The sequence below is a fragment of the Pan troglodytes genome, chromosome 22 (assembly GCF_028858775.2).
Source record: "Pan troglodytes isolate AG18354 chromosome 22, NHGRI_mPanTro3-v2.0_pri, whole genome shotgun sequence".
Lineage (NCBI taxonomy): Eukaryota > Metazoa > Chordata > Mammalia > Primates > Hominidae > Pan > Pan troglodytes.
In genome coordinates this window covers 21,997,752-22,018,010 of record NC_072420.2, presented here as the reverse complement: position 1 = coordinate 22,018,010, position 20,259 = coordinate 21,997,752, and positions in this window count along the sequence as shown.

The following is a 20,259-nucleotide window of genomic DNA, read 5'->3' as shown; positions in this document are numbered from 1 at the left end:
TTTTGGTAGGACACAAATATTCAAACCATAGCACTGGGAAACCAGAAAGAAAGCATCCATGGGAACCTACGCTCTCTCTATGGAATTTCTCCAGACTCACTTAAAACCTCATTTCTTTCTTTCTTTCCTTCCTTCCTTCCTTCCTTCCTCCTTCCCTCCCTCCCTCCTTCCCTCTCTCTCTTTCTCTTTCTTTCTTTCTTCTCTCTCTTTTTTTTTTTTGAGATGGAGTTTCACTCTTGTCGCCCAGACTAGAGTGTAGTGGTGTGATCTCAGCTCACTGCAACTTCCGCCTACCAGGTTCAAGCAATTCTCCAATCTCAGCCTCCTGAGTAGCTGGGGATTACAGATGCCTGCCACCACACCTGGCTAATTTTTGTATTTTTTAGTAGAAACGGGGTTTCATCATGTTGGCCAGGTTGGTCCTGAACTCCTGACCTCAGGTGACCCTCCCGCCTCAGCATCCCAAAGTGCTGGGATTACAGGCATGAGCCAAACCTCATTGTCTTTCTTGGTTTCTCTACTCCATTAATGGCTTTGTGTCTTGGTTACTCACCTCCTTGCAGGATGTCATGTTTACAGGTCAAGTTTTATCATATAGTTATTTGATTTATCAGAGCTAAAGCAACATTATTTAAAAACACTTGAGGGTCTGTTTTTTAACTTACCTTGAAATAGAGCAGTTGTATTTGAAAATCTTATGGTACTGAGAAAATGGTGTTAATACTGGTTGCAGAGCAGAGATGGAAAATATTGTAGGGATAAACTAGGAATATGGCAACTTCAGTGAAGCCTGCTACTCAAATACACTTTTTACTGCTGCCCTTATTAAAAGAATAATTATACCTAACGCACCTTGAAATTAGCAAATGGCAATATTAAAGAGTGGTCATAAAATGTGACTTCAAAATTCATTGTTCACACAAGAAAGAAAAATCAATGCTCAGAAAATTTGACCTTTAAGTACATCTTCTTCAAATTACAGGTGATGTCTTTAACAAAAAGTATCACAGTAACTCCTAAGTATGGTAAAATTAGGTTTATCCAGTATTACAAAGGCCAAAATATTGTCCAATCCAATGTTTCCATCTTTACTCCATTTACTTGAATACATTATTTAGATTGGTAAGATTTTTTTACCTTAAAATTAAAAGTCATAATATTTTTATAATTACCTTATGCACAAGTTTTCTTTCACTAAGAATCAAATAAAAGTAGTACTTAAAATTTTGTTTTCTGTATCATCATCATTGGTACCCTATTGTCAATTAGTCATAGGTACAGTATGAGAGATTTTAGATATAACATAAAAGTTTGACTCTAAATTTACAAAGGAAAAAAAATAACACAGAGAAAGATTAAATGACCTGCTCAATTTCATAGAGCTTCAATAGAAAAACTATAACTTGTATTCAGGGTAATGATTTTTCTGCTACAGAATGCTTAAAAATGAAAAAATGTTAGATTAACTTCCCAATCACTGCATAACATAATTCTATAATTTATGTCCTAAATGAAGGGTGAGAATATTGCCTGTTAAGACATTTTTTAGAAGTTAAATTCTATGCTAATAATTTAAAAGAACAGTTTTATTTATTGGTAACCCTGATGCCATTATTATATATTAATAGATTCTTATCTTCTTAATTCAGCTTTCATCTCTAATTACTAGAGTGACTATAGCTACAAATGCCAAAATCATATTTAAAAGTGTAAAACTGAGCCAAATCATCACAGGCTTTGACAATTTATTGGCTAAAAATCCCTAAGAACTAGTTTAATTTTTTCTAAAGGTGCCTGGTCAACAAATAGATGCTCAATAAATAATAGAAAATTGGCTGTAACCAACTTTTTTTTTTTTTTTTTCTGAGACGGAGTCTCTCTGTCGCCCAGGCTGGAGTGCGGTGGCGCCATCTCGGCTCACTGCAAGCTCCGCCTCCCGGGCTCCCACCATTCTCCTGCCTCAGCCTCCCGAGTATCTGGGACTACAGGCGCCCGCCGCCACCCCCGGCTAATTTTTTATATTTTTAGTAGAGACGGGGTTTCACCGTGTTAGCCGGGATGGTCTCGGTCTGCTGACCTCGTGATCCGCCCGCCTCAGCCTCCCAAAGTGCCGGGATTACAGGCGTGAGCCACCGCGCCCGGCCTGTAACCAACTCAAAGCATAATGCAAAAAGGGAAGAGAGAAGAGATACGTTTTCTGCTATTAGGTAATTCAGAAAGCAATGTACTATCAGTTCTATTAAATAGACCCTCATTTTGGTTTTGTTTGTAACATATAAAATCACTTTATTCATTGTGGGTGCTTAATAGATACCTACTGAAAGTAAAATTTAAATTTGAATTGCCTGTAATTAAAGTGACTAAACTCTTACTATGATGGCTATAATACAAACGAGAAAAAAGGACATAGGTAAAAGATAATTACAGAAGGAATGCCTCTATTAAACATATTAATGTTTTATAGTATAACATAATCTACTTGTCATATCTAAATCGAAAGAACTTACTGACATCCACATTCGGTAAATTTTGTCAATTTGAATAGGTTACATGTGTTGGGTACTAATTGAAGCCTTTTAAACACATCATCCAGTGTATTTTTCCCAACATTATGAGTAACATTGTTACTCCCATTTAGTGGAGGAGATTTGATAAGATCACAGAGCCACTGTGTGTCAGAGATGTAAGTTGGACCCAGGCATCCCTGAGTGCAAAGGCCTTTTTTTTCAATCAGTTTAAAACATCTCTTTTAACTATAAGGCAAGCATAAGCTACTTCCTAAATGTTCTTAGGGAAACAAAGATGTTTTTAAAAAGGAAAATGTAGAAAAAATTTAAAATTTTTCCCACAGATTACAGTTTTGATGTATGATATGGTTTGGCTGTGCCGCTACCAAAAATCTCATCTTGAATTGCAATAATCCATATATGTCAAGGGTGGGCCCAGGTGGACATACTTGAATCATGGGGGCAGTTTCCCATATACTGTTCTAGAGATAGTGAGTGAGTTCTCACGAGATCTGATGGTTTTATAAGGGGCTCCTCCCTCGCACTGCTCTCATTCTCTCTCCTGTCACCATATGAGGAAAGACGTTTGCTTCCCCTTCCGCCATAATTGTAATTTTCCTGAGACCTCGCCAGCCATGCAAAACTGTGAGTCAATTAATCCTCTTTTCCTTACAGATTTCCCAGTCTTGGGTATGTCTTTGTTAGCAGCGTGAGAACAGACTAATACAATGTACTTAGAGGCCAAAATGACAAAAACCATCAACAAAAATTCTAGGATGATAGCCTAAAATTTTAAAAGTTCACAGTATTAGTTTGCTTATCTCTGACAGTCATAAAGTTTAGAGACATTGATTATGATTTACACACACAAACAAAGGGAGACAGCATGCTTGTAAGTTCCCTGAGCAAAGGTAAATACCCCCCTTACATATTTTGTTATATTTTCATTGCAACATTTATAGCTTTGTGCACAAAATGGAATATGTGTACATATTATGTTAGGTTAACTGGCATAAGTAATAATTTTAGAAAAAATTATTTTTGGATGTAAACAATTAAGAAGAATGTCAACAACGTACAAATAAATAATAATAACCGGTATACTGTTAAATAAGTATTAATGATAGTGTATCTTTATTATGCATTGTGGATATATTTAACATATTTTTAATTTCTCCTAAGTCATAACATTTATAATTTCTAGAAGTGTATGGCATAATACATTGAACACATTAAAAAAAAGTTGGCTCTCTCTTTACTAAAAATGGTACTCTTATGAATAACCTAAAGGAGAATAAATAGTTGGAGGAAATCTTTAACATATTCTGGTGGAAACCGTATGAAAGAAGCACTTAACTGAATTTTTTTTTTGATTGGGGTATTTGTAGGAAATTCTCTTCTTGCAAAATTTTGAGTCATTTTCTGAAGTGCTCATGAGCCAAATTGCTGATCTTCACCCAATGAGTAATTATCCAAACAGAACACTTCCCTGTGAATACTGCAAATGCAATTAAAGAGACACTAACAGAAATTACGTTACAGTGTCCAACTATATTATGTATTGTATTCAAATTCTAAAAAAAATTTGAAAATATCCCCCAAATATATTATTGGTACTTTGTTATAATATTCTTTAAAAGCAGTTATAAATAAATTTGGTATGATAATAAACTGAGAGAATAAACTGATAATAAGCTATGTTGCTACATACCATCACCTTACAAGCTTCATTTGTGATGAGAAATGATCACTTTGTTTGTAAAGGCTGTCAGTGTTGTGTTAGTTGAATGTACCTGTGAAATTTGGATGAATATTATGCTCACTGTGTAGGATATGTGACTAACTTTGTGTTCTGACAGCACCTAGTACACAGTTGGAATTTCACTAAGGGTTGAATAACAATCTGTAGAAATCAGTTTAGTAATAGAAAAATATGCAGTTCTGCAGTGAAATCATTTATTATTTCTAGGAATTATTGAAAATATACTAGCTTAACGAAAAACGTGCTGTACTTGAGTGATTCTGTCCTGCAGGAAAATTCCATATATCCCCTGAGTGCATTTTCTATTTCTAACATATAAGAATAAAATGGTGAATTCTGAAATGAATGAAGTGCCGATCAAAGAGCAGAGAACATGGACCACATGCCATACTGTTTTGGAATGTTCTCTGAAAAAGTTGGCATGGATGTTCACAAAGCAGATGCAGCCCTCTAGGCAATCCGTGTGTTATATACTGGCCTTTTAAACTATGTAACCAATGAAAGTACCTAAAGAGCATGCCCTAGGATCATAGAATTCCACAGATGCAAGAATTTTCAGCAGAACACATCCAAGCACAGAGGCTTCAAGCTGAAGCGCAGAGATACTAAGTGACATGCTTAAAGTCATGCATAGATTGGGAGGTGACCTTTTTCACTTTGCTACCTTGTCCCAAATCAAAAATAATAAAACATTTTTCTGCCACAGGTATAAACAGAAAGCTCTGTGCCATCAAGATGGGTGATTAGAGGCACCCAGCTCTTGCCTCCTTCACAAAGAAGGACCCAAATAACCACAGGTAAAATACAGAATGTAAAGGAGAACAATAAAACTCAGCAAAGAAGTGGCACAGACCCTGTGGGATACACAAACTCACAATGGCAGCAGGAAGAGGAAAGTGAAGCAGCCAGCTAAGATAGGCTCGGAGCCAAGAGCAACATCTCATTGAGAGGAAAAGGTGAGTTGGAGATCCCTAGCATCTACATTTCTACCACAAATGCCTGCAATCATTTGTGGGGAAAGTCAATATAGGTCTTCCCCACCCCCAAGACCCAGGCTGCTGCAGCATAGCACCATTCTGAGAGCAGAGCCATCAGAGATTACACTCTGCCTTGGCCCAATAGCCCCTGCATCTCCATATTCCTGAGGTCCTCTGCTGCACTGGTATACCAGCTAGACCTATTGATACAGCTGAGTCCCTGGCATCCGAGTTGATGCATGGCCCTACACACCAGGGAACAAGTGGTCCAGTGCATTAGGGAGGCTGCCCCCAGGACAAAACACATGTTCCCAAGAATCAGAGCCACCTGACTGAAGTCACTGCCACTGACATTAGCCCCACCCTCTCAAGCAACAGAAATGTCACATGCCTCCCAGGGGCTCAAGGATCCACCCACCCCACATCTCCATCACCAGCAAAACTGCCCCACAGCTCCATAAACAACTACAACCTAAGCCACTAAAAAACTTGAAGACACTGCTGATGCTGATTACAACTGAAGAAATAATATAGATACTACAGTACTGTGCCCACCCAAAACAAAGTTAGGCACCTTACCAAACTAATGTTATAGATATATCTACAGAAAACGTCTTTTCCTATGAAGGTGACTCCATAACATTAAAGTAAGCAGCAATTTCACCAGATGCACATATATCAATGCAGAGACACAATAAACATGAAAAATCAAAGAAACGTGACTTCTCCAACGGAACACAGTAACTGTCCTTTAAGAGACTCCAAAGAAGGGAACAGCTATAAAATGCCTGAAAAGGAATTCAAAATGATGATCTTAAGGATATGCAGTGCAATACAAGAAAACACACGTAGACAATACAAAGAAATTAGGAAAATGATAATGACATGAGTTAGAACTTATATATATATATATATATATCATATAAAAGTACCAACTGAAATATCAGAACTAAATAACTTAATGAATGAAACTAAAAAATACAACTGGGGGTTCAACCATAGAGTAGAACAAGCAGAAAAAAAAAGATTTGGGGAACTTGAAGAAACATCTTTTGAAATAATCCAGTCAGGCAAAATAAAATAAAAAGAGAGAGAAAAAGAATGCAGAAACCTTATATGACATGTGAGACACCATTAAGTGCGCATTTTGGGAGTCTCAGAAAGTCAAGAGATTGGACTGAAAAAGTCATAGCAAACTTATTTAATGAAATAATAGCTAAAAATCTTCCCAAGTATTGGAGAAAAAAGCAGACTGTCAGATATAGAAAGCTTAAAAATTCATCGAATATTTTCTACCCAAAAAGATCCTTTTAAAGGCACATCAAGCTGGGCGTGGTGGCTCACACCTGTAATATTAGCACTTTGGGAGGCCAAGGCAGGATCACCTGAACTCAGGAGTTCAAGACCAGCCTGGGCAACATGGCAAAACCCTGTCTCTACTAAAAATGCGCGCATGCACACACACACACACACACACACACACACACACTAGCTAGGCATTGGGGCACATGCCTGTAATCCCAGCTACTTGGGAGGCTGAGGCATGAGAATAGCATGAACCCAGAAGGCAGAAGTTGCAGTGAGCTGAGAGTGCGCCAGCACTCCAGCCTGGGTGACAGAGCGAGACTCTGTCTAAAAAAAAAAAAAAAGGGGGCACATCATACTTAAGCTTTGAAAAGTGAAAATGAAAGGGAGAATTCTAAAAACAGCAAGAGAAAAGCATCAAGTCAAACATAAGGGAATCCCTATCAGACTAATAGCATACTTTTCAGCAGAAACCTCATCATCCAGGAGAGAATAGGATGATATATTCAAAGTTCAAAAAAAATTGCCAGTCAAGAATTTTATATCTCACAAAACTATCCTTCAGAAATGAAAGACAAAAAACTCTTTCCCAGATAAGCAAAAACTAGGGAAATTTATCACCACTAGAACAGCTCTGTAAGAAATTCTTAAGGGAATCTTCATATTGAAGTGAAAGAACAATGTCTGCCATGGTGAAAACACACAAATTATAAAATACATTTGCAGAGCAGATGCACAAATGAGAGAGAAAGGAATCAAATGTTATCACTAAAGAAAACGACCAAACCACAAAAGTAAACAATAAGAGAAGAATAATAGAACAAAAGATATATAAAACAATTAACAAAATGATAGGAATAAGTTCTTGTCTATCGATAACAATCTTGAATGTAAACAGTATCAGTTCTCCAATAAAAACACATGGATTTGCTGGATAAATTAAAAAAGACCCAAATATATGCTGCCTACAAGAAAAATCTGTAAAGACACACATAGACTAAAAGTAAAGGGATGGAAAAAGATGATCCATGCAAATATAAACCAAAAATATGTAGAAGTCAGAAAACAAAAATAGACACAATAAAGTTTATTATGTAATAATAAGGAAATCCATCCAGCTAGAGGATATAACAATGGTAAATATATATGCATCCAATACTCGAGCACCCAGATTATATAAAGCAAATATTATTAGAGCTACAGAGAAAGATAGAAAACCATATAATGACAGTTGGGAACTTCACTGCTCCACTTTCAGCATTGGACAGATCATTTAGATAGAAAATCAACAAAGAAACATCAGTTAAACTATACTCTAGACCAAATGGACCTAACAGACATTCACAGAACACCTCATCCAACAGCTACAGAATACATTTATTTCTCATCACATGGAATATTCTCTAGGATGGACCATATGTTAGGCTACAAAAGAAGCCTCAAAAAATTTTAAATCATGGAAATCATATAAGTATATTCTCTGACCACAATGAAATAAAACTAGAAATCAATAACCAGAAGAACTTTGTGAACGGTACAAATACATGGCAATTAAACAACATGCTCTGAACAACCAACGAGTCTATATGGAATTTAGGAACAAAATTTTAAAATGTCTTAACAAAAGCAAATAGAAAGGTGACATACAAAAACCTATGGGATTCAGAAGAAGCAGTTAATAATTATAAATATATCAAACAAGTAGAAAGATTTCAAATAAACAACCTAATGATGCACCACAATGAACTAGAAAAGCAAGACAAACCAAATTCAAAGTTAGCAGAAGGAAAGAAAGAATAAAGCTAAGGGTGAATTAAAGGAAATAGATATAAAAATAATAAAAAGATTAATAACATAATAAGTATTTTGGAAAGATACACAAAATTGGCAAACAATTATATAGACTAAGGATAAAAGACAGAAGACCCAAGTAAATAAAATCAAAAATGAAGACATTACAACTGATACCACAGGAATACAAAGAATTATTAGAGATTATTATGAACAACTATACACTAACAATTGGAAAACCTAGAGGAAATGGAAAACTTCCTGGACACATATAACTTATAAAGATTGAGCCAAAAAGGAATAGAAAACTTGAACAGGTTATTATATGAGTGCTGAGACTGACTCAGTGATAAAAATTCTTTCAACAAAGAAAACCCTGGCAGCATGGCATGGCTTTCCTGCTGAATTCTATCAATATTTACAGAACTAACTTGATTTCTTCTAAAACTACCCCAAAAAATTAAAGAAGAGGGAATTTTTATTTCTACTTTCTTCTGCAAATCCAGCATTACCTTGATACCAAAACCAGATAAGGATACACATAGAAAAGAAAATTATAGGCTAACATCTGGGATGAGCCAGATGCACAAATCTTCAAAAAAAAAAAAAAAAAAGAATTACTGGCAAATAGAATCCAATAAAACATCAAAAAGAGAACACACCATGACTAATGGGGTTTGTAGCATGCATGTATGTATGGTTTAACATATGCAAATCAATAAATGTATACAACACATCAATAGAATGGAGAACAAAAACTGTATGATCATCTCCATAGTTGTGGAAGAAAAGCATTTGATAAAATTTAACATACTTTTCTGTAAACTAATAACAAGCTAGCCAGGAAAGAAATCAAGGCCTGGCGTGGTGGCTCATGCCTGTCATTTCAGCACTTTGGGAGGTCAAGGCGGACAGATTACCTAAAGTCATGAGTTCAAGGCCAGCCTGGCCAACATGGTGAAACCCCCATCTCTACTAAAAATACAAAAATTAGCTGAATGTCATGGCACATGCCTGTAAACCCAGCTACTCAGGAGGCTGAGGCAAGAGGATCGCTTGAACCCCAGAGGCAGAGGTTGCAGTGAGCCAAGATCATGCCACTGCAGCACTCCAGCCTCGGTGACAGAGCAAGATTCCATTTAAAAAAAAAAAAAAAAGCAAATCCATATGCAATAGCTACAAAAATACTTAGGAATAAATTTAATTAAGAATGTGAAAGGTGTCTACCATGAAAACTAAAAAAAACTGATAAAGGAAATTGAAGAAGGTACAAATAAATTAAAAGACATCTGATGCTCATGGATTGGAATAATTAATATTGTTAAAATGACCGTAGTGCACAAAGTAAGGAAAATACCAGTGACAATCTTTAGAGAAATAGGAAAACTCCTAAAATTTGTATACAACTGCAAAAGACCCTGAATAACCAAGGCAGTACTTAACAAAAGAACAAAGCTGGAAGGATCACAGTAGCTAAGTTCAAAATATGCTACAAAGCTATAGTAACAAGAACAACATGGCATTGATGAAAACATCAACATCATGAAAAGACATTCTGTAGAATGGGAGAAATATTTGTAATATGTATGTTTGACAAGAGACTAATATCCAAAATATGCAAAGAAGTCAAACAACTCAACAATATAAAAAACCTAATAATTTGACTTTAAAAATGGGCAAAGTATCTGAATAGACACTTCTCAAAAAAGGCATAGAAATGGCAAACAAGTATATGAAAAAAATTCTCAACAGCACTAATCATCAGGGAGATGCAATTGAAAACCACAATGCAATATCGTCATCCTTCAGTTAAGATGGCTATTAACAAAAAGCCAAAAAGCAATAAGTGCTGGCAAGGATGAAGAGAAAAGGGAACTCTTATACACCATTGACAGGAATGTCAATTAGTGAAGTTATTATGAAAAACAGTATGGAGTTTTATCAAAAAACTACAACTGTATTACCATATAATCTAGCCATCTCACTACTGGATGTTTATCCAAAGGAAAGAAAATCACTATACTGAATAGATACCTGCAACCCCATGCTTATGGCAGCACTATTCACAATAGCAAAGATACAGAATCAACATTAATGTTCATTAACAGATAAATGGATAAAGAAAAGTATTATATACAATAGAATACATTCAGCCATAACAAAGAATAAAATCCTGTCATTTATGGCAATATGGACAACACTGGAGGATATTATGTTAAACAAAATAAGTCAGGCCAGAAAGAGAAATGCTGCATCTTCTTACTTATAAATGGGAGCTTAAAAAGTTGAGCTTACAGAAGGAGAGAATAAAATTATGGTTATTAGAGGCTGGGAATGGTGGGTGAGAGAGCCAATAGGGAGAATACAAAATGATAGCTAGGTAAAAGAAATAAGTTCTAGTGTCCATAGCACTGTAGGGTAAATATAGTTAAAAATAATCTATTGTGTATTGTGGATTCTTCTAAAGCTAGAAGAGAATTTTTGATTATTCCCAACACAAAGAAATGATAAATGTTTGAGGTGATGGATATGCTAATTATGCTGATGTGATCATTACACATTGAATACATGTATTGAAATATCACTCTGTATCCCATAAATTATTATGGGATTAAATTATAAATTATTATGTGTCGACTAAAAGTAAAAGGAAAAAATTGAATTTATCTCTGTCCATATTTATTCAGATAGGTGATAGGCCAAACAAATACTGCTCTCAAAGACGGAAATTAATTTAATGATATTATTGGTCAATGGATACCATTCAGTTATTTGTTAGAAAATTGGGTATTTTGTTATGACGTTCCTATGCCTGTATTTTCCCCTTTCTTATTTTGAACACTTTTTTGAAACAATTTCTATCCTGTATTTTTCCCCACTGGGGATTCTGTTGCTCAGCCAAGGCTCAAATGTATTCGATCCTCCACACCATTCACTCATATGTGAAATATGAGAATGACAGTAGCATTAGATACATTAACAAGCATTTCAATATTTCTTTCTTTAGATGGTGGATTCAGAGCATAGTACTTGGATCTACAAAGTAGTATTATTGTGTCCAGTGGATCTTATTTTCAATAAAACCATAATGCAAATGAAATGTTATAATTTTAAAACCCTGGTGATGATACACACACAAAGCTATTCTTTACGTTTTTTTCTTTTTCTTTTTGCTGTGAATGATAAAGCTTCTCTATAATTTGTGCTGAGTCCTAGATTATAGGTAACTCTTTAAAACAAACAATTGTGCATGATTTATGGTTTGGGGTGGTATATAAATGTGACTCTTTAGGATTGCATAAAGAGAGTTTATCTACTTCAAAATAAAAAATGCCTCATGGCTTATCATTCGTTTGCTACAACTTGTTGGACCTTTTCTCATGACCCTGGAAATAAGAAATAATTATAATAATAATGATGTAATGATGCTCACATGTTTGCCTCCATACTCTATCCATATGGTGGAGTTATGCTTGTCTTCTTTTTTTTTTTTTTTTTTTGGCAGAATTTTGCTCTTGTTGCTCAGGCTGGAGTGCAATGTTGCGATCTCTGCTCACCGCAACCTCCGCCTTCCAGGTTCAAGTGATTCTACTGCCTCAGCCTCCTAAGTAGCTGGGATTACAGCCATGCACCACCACACCCGGCTAATTTGTATTTTTAGTAGAGACGGGGTTTCTCCATGTTGGTCGCTGGTCTCGAACTCCTGACCTCAGGTGATCCACCCACCTTGGCCTCCCAATGTGCTGGGATTACAGGCATGAGCCACCGCACCTGGCCGCTTGTCCTCTTCTAAATGGACATGCCGTCACTTGAATAATATCTGAAGATGTGTTGAACTTTAACACATGTTATCTTACTCTTTTTTGGTGGTTTTTAACTTAGAAAAAATGTCATGTTACTGTTTATATTGAAATCTTCGACCTTGAAGTGTGTTTGTCTCTTATAAAAAGAAGTCGGTTTTTGACTAGATAAAAAATAAACTGTAAGCTAGAAATACGTGACATTACTATCATAACAGACAGAGCTACTAAATGCAATACAATTAAAAATCATGTATTTTAAAATTTATAATATATGCTCTTTCAGGGAAACAAAGAACGAGTTCCATATTTATGTCAACATCTAAAAGGGCTGAAGAGTTGTAAAGTCTTTTTCTTTCTGTCCAAATACTGGTTTGCTAACAGTCAGAGAAAGCTATTTCTGTACACCTGTCTCTTACTTCTGGAGATGGGAGTAATATTATTAAGCTGATCTCCTTCCTTGTCTTTGCTGAAATAACCTTTGGTGATTCAGCATGGTAACCCAGCGTGAAGGCAGAAAGATCTTACCTGTAATCCCTGAAAGATGACTTTCTTTTCCTTACCTGAGAACCTAATGCTCTGTGTAACCTAGTCTAAAAACATGCAAAACTTGAGTCCAGGTACCTTAAATCCGTCTGCAGTATCAGATGGATTTCAAGTGAGCAGGACAATATGTAGAAATTGGCGTTTGCAGCTCTATCTAACAGAATGGCTTTTTGTATCATAAAAGGGTACAAGTTTTAGAACTAGGCTTTTTTTTTTTTTTTTTTTTTAAGTGGCATTGCCATTGGGCTCAACTGCATTCAAAACACTCCTTTTTTCCCAGCTCTCTCAGTATAATCTCCCTGTCATGTGGAGCACTTCAGGATTCCTCCTATGCTAGATATCACGCCTGTAATCCCAGAGCTTTGGGAGGCCGAGGCGGGCGGATCACGAGGTCAGGAGATCAAGATTATCCTGGATAACACGGTGAAACCCCGTCTCTACTAAAAAATACAAAAAAAAAAAAATTAGCTGGGCGTGGTGGCGGGCGCCTGTAGTCCCAGCTACTCGGGAGGCTGAGACAGGAGAATGGCGGGAACCTGGGAGGCGGAGCTTGCAGTGAGCCGAGATCGCGCCACTGCACCCCAGCCTGGGCGACAGAGCGAGACCCCACCTCAAAAAAAAAAAAAAAAAATTCCTCTTTGCCAAATATGTGCTGCTATCCCTATAGAAAGATGCTGGCTGGAGTCATTGGAAGAGGGAATAAACTCTGGTATTCTTCTCAAAAGACAAATCTGGAGATGAATTTCTCAATAGTTAACGTAAGAAGCAAACCCTTCTTACCGAGAAAAACTTGTATTTTTTCCAGAGATAATACCCCGTATTCTCAAAGGAAGAAAAGACATCCCTTTTGTTTTTGTCAACCGAGTTTCTTAAAACAACAATAAACTATAATAATAACATTAATTATGAATCTTTAGATTCCTGTCATGGCCAGGCATACTTTGTAAGAATTAGCACAAGTTCAGATTTTCTTTTTTTCGCGTGTTGTTGTTATCGTTTTTTTTTTTTTAATTTTAAATTTTTCCAAACCTTGGTTAAAGGATTGTGGGTTATTCCTATACGATCAAACTTTTGGGTATGTTTGACCCTTTTTTCAGAAAAGTTTTCTACATTTTTAATATAATGAAGTAAGGTTTCCATTATTATATAATTATGAAATATTAATAGAATGTATGCACTTGTAAGTATTCATGGACATACACATATGAATACATTGCATGTCTCCTCTGATTAATCAAGTGTGTATGTGTATCTACTTATCAATCTAGTTAGGTAGTTTGCTATAGTTTTGTAGAAAGACGTTCAGATTACATCTACCACCATGACTGAGAAAAGGGGGAAGTTACAAATTAAAAGTTCAGTGGGGACAAAATATTTGAATACTTGCAAAGGGCAAGTCAGATAGCAATAGGTGAGAATAATTTATGATCTACTAATATATTGAGATACTCTGCCCATTGTATCTTAATAAAAACCTGAAATTTGCAACGTATGTCTAATACCCCACATCTGTCAACACACTCCCCGCTTCCCTTCCCTTCTGCTTTTGGATCTATACCTTTCTGATCAGTCTCCATTCCTAAATGCAGAGGAAGATAATGAGCTGCTGTAGCTAATAGTAAGACAGGCGGCTGTCAAGTTCCAAGTTAACTTGCTGCTTTCTCTGCATTAATCTGTGCTCCAATATCAGTAACTGAATACCATTTTTTTTTTTTTCACTCAAAACGCTGTGCACTACTCCACTCTGTCCTTGAGGCTGATTTCTAGCCCCTAAACTCTAACTCCATGTTTAGGAAATTAGTATCTGTGAAACAAAGAAAAAAAATGATTCTTCCTTATTACTAAAATCTCCACAAGTAGCCTACAGCTGTATTTTAGCTCAAAGCTATTATGAAGCCTGCAGTTCTTAATGATCTAACATCACCCTTTCTTACCTTTCGGTAGAGTGCACACTTGGTACTCAACTCGCCGATGCTGGTTGTGTGTCATAGTTGCCAACTGTGACCTTCTCATTCTGCCAAATCCTGAAATTGTTCCCATGTCTGTACTGATCCTGAATTTGTTTTCATGTCTGTTTTAACCCAGTAACAGTTCCTGCCTGATTAAGCTTTCCAGATTTAACTACACCAGGCAGAACTAAAGCACTGCTTACATACCTATACTAACAAATATATTTTAGTTTTTAAAATATATTTCTGCTTTTTGTTTGTTTTCTTTCTTGAGAAATAAAATGAATGTTTCATTCTTCCTTTCTATCAGCATGTAATGAATTAGATAACATTATAAAATCATGTAGCAACAGAAAATATGTGTATTGCATAATAGGTGCTCAATACATATTTTTAAACTGATGAATGAATAAATAAATAAATAAATAAATGAACCATTATGAAACTACCCCTATGCTAGCATGTCTTGTCTCTCGGTAAAATATTCCCAAATTATTTACTTATTTCTTCATCATGTACTTTGTCATGTTCTAATCATTATCTTTTCTGTGTTTTCTTTTTAGTATTCTATAAATTTACTTTCTACTTTCAAGTTGGAGTATATGTGTGCTAATGATGGCCTGATTCTCAAAAGATAATTATATTAGTTATAGACAATTATACTTTGTATTTAAATAATTAAATTTTGTTCTGTAAAATATTTTATCTAATTTTATTTACTTTAAAAATAACACTACATGGATGATAATCACATATAGGTAAATTTCAGTGGCCAGTATTATTTTATTTATCTCATATATCATTTATACAAATATTTATAAAGTATATATCTGTATAAATATACATAATTTGTATAAATGTAACTAATTTATATAAACATGTCATTTAAATAAGCATATAGCTATATTTAATTTATATTTATATGGGTGTGTATATTCATATATAAGTAATTATATAAGTATACACAAAGCAGAAACTTCTAATAATGTATACCTTTTAAATATAAATAATAAACATTTATTGAATATTACATGCATAGTAATATGGCTTATAGAAGCAATGAAAGTAATGAAACTTTATATCCTACGACGTGGCACTATGAAAAATAATAAAAATAAATATTTAGTAAAATGTATTTCCATGCCTAAGTCTTAGAATACAAATTGCTGTTGAAATGTTCAGAACTAATTCCATAGCATAAATATAACAAAGTCATGTAAATTTAAATTTAAACACATTTCTGTGTTGTAAATTCCTTTTTTTTTTTTTGAGACGGAGTCCCACTCTGTCTCCCAGGCTGGAGGGCAGTGGCGCGATCTTGGCTCACTGCAACCTCCGCCTCCCAGTAGCTGGGACTACAGGCGTGCGCCACCACGCCCAGCTAATTTTTGTATTTTCAGTAGAGACGGGGTTTCACCATATTAGTCAGGCTGGTCTTGAACTCCTGACCTCGTGATCCGCCTGCCTCAGCCTGCCAAAGTTCTGGGATTACAGGCTTGAACCACTGCGCCCGGCCTCCTTGTTTGTAAATTCTAACACACATTCAAACCATAGAGTTTAGTGAAATAAACAAGGTAAAGTATCCAAAAATAGAGTGTTTTCCTTGTAGTTTTAAACTGTTACCTCTTTTTTTTTTTGCTTTTCTAAATCACATAACAGCCTTTAATAAGGTTTATAAACCTTGTAAAACTAGTGATTTTATCTAGCATTTATTAAAATTATCTCTACACTTAAATGAACGTTTTGTTTATTTGTAAGGTACAAGTATTCATGGTTAAACGTGGTGTGGTTTTTGTACTAGCATTTTGATTAAATATAGTTAACAGTGATGCCAATTAGCTCATCTTAATATTAAATATCAGTATAAGCAGTTAAGTTTTTGTTTTGTATTTTGTTTTATTTTTTTAGCAATAAGAAACATGTTTCTGTGGAGTTTACATACCTTTATGGCAAAATTACTAAAGGACATTTCTACATTTCTTTTATCTTATGTTCTTATTTCCAAGAAAAAACAGTCTCTGGATATTAAACATTCATCATAAGAATATACATTTCCTTGTTTCAAATTAACTTAAAGTCGTGCTCACTTATTATGAGAGGTAGTATAAAAATGTAAGTTATTCTTACTATTTTATGATAGTTTATATTACAGAAGTTGGTTTTTTAAAATGATGATCATTTTTTTCTATTTCTTTTAGCTACTGAAAAAGGAACGAGGCCGACACCAGAGGGAGCCCAAGTTACCTAACCCTGTTCTCAAGAGCTAAAGTGACATCACTAGTCATCCTATTCATAAGTAGATTTAATATTCAGAGTCAGCCCAACACAGCTAAGAATGGAAGAAAGAAATGATTTACTGAAGTTTATAAAAAATATGCTGCAACATATATTTTTCACTATTTAATACTGCAATTTCTTAAATTACTTTGAATGTTTTTATGCAAAGGCATGAGCAATTTCTAAAACTACTTGGAATCTTGAGTGAGAAAATGAATACAAGGTATACTGTGAATCCTTTAAGATCTGAACCTCAGTGTACTTGGAGCACATGGTCTATTTCCCTCCCCCATTTTAAAAAACATATTAGTTTACAGTATTCACAGTTTATCATTTTACTTTATTATTTTATAAATGACAAAGCCCTTCTGTAAGCCCCTTTTCCATTTCTTCCTCTTTACCAGCTAGACTTTATTTTTTCCCTAAAATTAATGCATGCAAAAAATATCTACAGCTAAGACAATTCGCTTTTTCACTTGGACTTCAGCAATAACAAAATAGAGATGCCAACATTTCACCATACTCATGATTTAGTGATACAAGTTGTCTGTTTGAAACCAGCACATCAGGCAAAAGAAAGGGAGAGCTTGTGTTTGGTGGGGCTTACTGGCTGCAGTTCAAACATCTGGAGCTTCAGCCTTTGAACAACAAAAGGAATTTCTAAATTCCCTTTTTCAGCTTCTTAAAAGTGCTATTGATTGCATGTTTTTCAAATAATTCTAAAGCCAATTCATATAATCATATGAAAATTATGTTCTATTTGCCATTGATATTTAATGCCCTTCCTTTTTTCATATTTTGTCTTTGAATTTTTTTTAGTATATTCTGTCAAGGCAAATGGATAATGTGTTTCATAGTGATGGAAAAAAAATAACTGTGGTTTATTTACAACCAGTCCAGATATGAGACCCTTACAATTCCTTTTGAAAATCATTATTTCAAATTCCCGAATACGTTTTAATTACTGTTGTTAAATCCTAATTTAAAAAATTTTGCAAGTGATTTTTAAACAATATTATTGGAATACACCTTTCAAGAATGAATTTTGTCCTTTTTCCTCCTAATTATAATACATATTTCTGACCCTTTTCATTAATTTATTTTTCCTTCTGTGCATTCTGTCCATTGATAAAGTTCATCTGCAGAGAGCCGAGATCACACCATTGCACTCCAGCCTGGGCAACAAGAGTGAAACTCCGTCTCATAAAAACAACAAACAACAACAACAATAACAAAGAGTAAGAAATCATCATATATACTGGTAATACCTATTAATCATGTGATTTTGATGACATTTCCTAGACCATTTTTATTCTCAATTTCCTTGTTTGTAAATTCTAAAAATGTTACGTATCTCATGACACTGTTGTCTCAATGTAATGGATGGTTTATATGAAACATTTGGCATACTATATTTTATAATAGCCACTGAATAAATATAAGATATATTTTTAAAATTTTTACACGTGAATACTCTAGTTGTACTGGAAATAGCTTCATCTTTACAAGTTTTCCCTCCAACATAGGGTATCGAACTTTTATCAACAGTTAGATAGATAGATGACAGATTAGGTGATGGATAGATGGATACATACATAGATGGGGCTATTTTATTGAGCTCATTGATATACCAAAGAAGATATTACAGATCAGTAAGAAATGTGTTTTACATGACCATTTCCTCGGTAGTAAGGGAATAAGAAGTATGTTTTTGTCAATTACTGAGATATTAAATCCATTTATACTCTGCTGCACACATCTGTGTTACCTTAAACCCTAACGAGTTGCTGTTTAGATGTGTAGCTACAGTCCACTTGCCATGTTCTACGCTTGCCTCAGCCCCCCACGGCCCTTCCCATGAAACAGTGCTGCCTGGATTCTGGGCCTTCTCTTTTCATTGTACTGAATTTTTCATTGTAATAAACAAAGACCAAAACCAAAACTAAAAGCGTATCAATGATGTTTCCCTTTCTATTCTACTGACTTGGAGAAGGATAGAAAAGTCCAAACCTGGGATTTGAGATTTAGCAAACCACAGTGACATATATGGTTCTAGCACTGCTTTCCACTTTTAGCTCAGCAGCCAGTTTGGCATCTGAGCATTCCTTTCTCAGCTCGAAGTACATTTCCCAGTATATCCAGTCTAAATTCACAAGCATTTTATGATGACTTGTTTAGGGTTTAACACTGTATCCATAAAAATATTAACTGAATGCTCAAAAACATGTCACAGACTTGACAAAAAGAATTACTAGTTTCTGTTGGCAGCATATGTCTTAGTTTAATTTAAATACTTGATGAATAAATATGTATCATGAGTGTTGGAAATATAGCCAAAATGAAATACGGTCATCCTCTTAAATATTAGCTGGAAAAAGTCTGAAGCACAGAGCGACTATGCAATACATACAGAAAATTACTGATAATAGTTGCAGTGTGCTGAAGAATATCATATTTATTTACCATAATTTGGATGCAAGAAAGCAGCAATAAAAAGTATGCCTTTTATTTTTGAAATGAATTATCATTTTCTTATATTAACCAGAGTGCATGCTTAAAGAAACAGAAAACAGTTTCAAAAGCCTGTGAGCTGCCTGTATCAAGCAGTGAGGGTCACCATAATTTGAACATTATTTTGATAATAACCTATTTTTAAAATCTCATTGCAAATGGTATTTGTACACTGTAACCACTTTTCAAAATATGTGACAAACTCCTAGTGATGAGAAGTTTCTGTGTCTTCATGGTATTCAAATGGTACATTTGTTACATACTGATTTAGAGATGTGGCATTCAATTATAGCAAAGGGACGGGTCTATCCAATTCCCCACACCCAGGCTGTGCTAGGACATGTCCCCTTCAGGCTTCTGTACTCTCGATCATCCAGACAGAAAAGGTGGTTGCCATGGGCAGAAAAACATTAGGGGAAGCATGCTTGGCTAGTGACTGCTGATTGCATAAGCCACTGCAGTCCGTAAAAATTGGGTTTCTGTGTTTTCTTTCATAATGAAGATCCTAGAACTATTTATGCCTGGATAACTGGAAAAGGCCTGATTTTGAAATAGATCCCCTTCACTCCCAATCTTGCAAGAGTTTAGCCAGCTTCTCACATGTGGGGGTAAGAGCACACCAAAAAAACTCTCATTGTCATTAACACTGAATTAATTGCAGCATTAACACTGTGAAGTCATGATATAGAAACTAAATGTAGCTTTTTGTTCTCTCTTCTATTTTTCTGTGGCATTTATTATGCATTCCAAAATGCCTACACAAAACGGTGTGTCAGGAAATAGCTAATTAATCTCTCCATGTAATAGATCATATTCCTTTTCAATTGTTTTGAT